A 548-nucleotide genomic window follows, 5' to 3' on the forward strand; every position below is an offset into this window, starting at 1 on the left:
CTGCCTTGGCCTCCCAGAGTGCTAGGATTATAGGCACAAGCCAAAGCCTGGCCTGATTTGTTCTTGATACTTAAATGCTAATGATATTCACTATTAGGCTTGGTCATATTTTCCACACAGAATGGATGCTCATACTATGGAGGTTTCAGACATGGGTGCCCACACCTGTAGTTTCTCTCCTCCATTCCTAGTCACCACGACCCGATGATTCTCTCTTTTCATTTCTCCCCCTCTTTTTTGTTCCTAGTTCTGTTACTCAAATGAAAAATCCAGCTCAACTCCAGGTGTCGGCAGAGCAGACAGGGGGTCCCTGTCTCCTCCACCAGGGAGTTCAGCTCTTTAGCCTGGGGCTGTCCGTGAACGGATCCTCTATTACAGTCCAGTTCATTCCTATCAGTCCCTAACAACAGTCCTTTGCTCTTAGCTCATTCATAAGCACATTCTCTCTTTCTGCCTTTAGTCATGCTGGGTCTTTTGTCCGAAATGCCTTTCCTCCTGTGTTCCAGCTCTTAAAACTTTCTTCATCCCTTGTGATCCTGCAGCCTCAC

The 548-nt window shown here is 46.9% G+C and overlaps 1 protein-coding gene across 1 annotated transcript in view; it reads right to left on the minus strand.

The window, feature by feature from the left end:
- The window catches only part of PLA2R1 (phospholipase A2 receptor 1), a 127355-nt gene that overhangs the window by 3213 nt on the left and 123594 nt on the right, over positions 1-548 (minus strand). The window lies entirely within an intron of this gene.

This window comes from Otolemur garnettii, unplaced genomic scaffold, assembly GCF_000181295.1.
Source record: "Otolemur garnettii isolate 467f Iridium unplaced genomic scaffold, OtoGar3 scaffold00098, whole genome shotgun sequence".
NCBI lineage: Eukaryota > Metazoa > Chordata > Mammalia > Primates > Galagidae > Otolemur > Otolemur garnettii.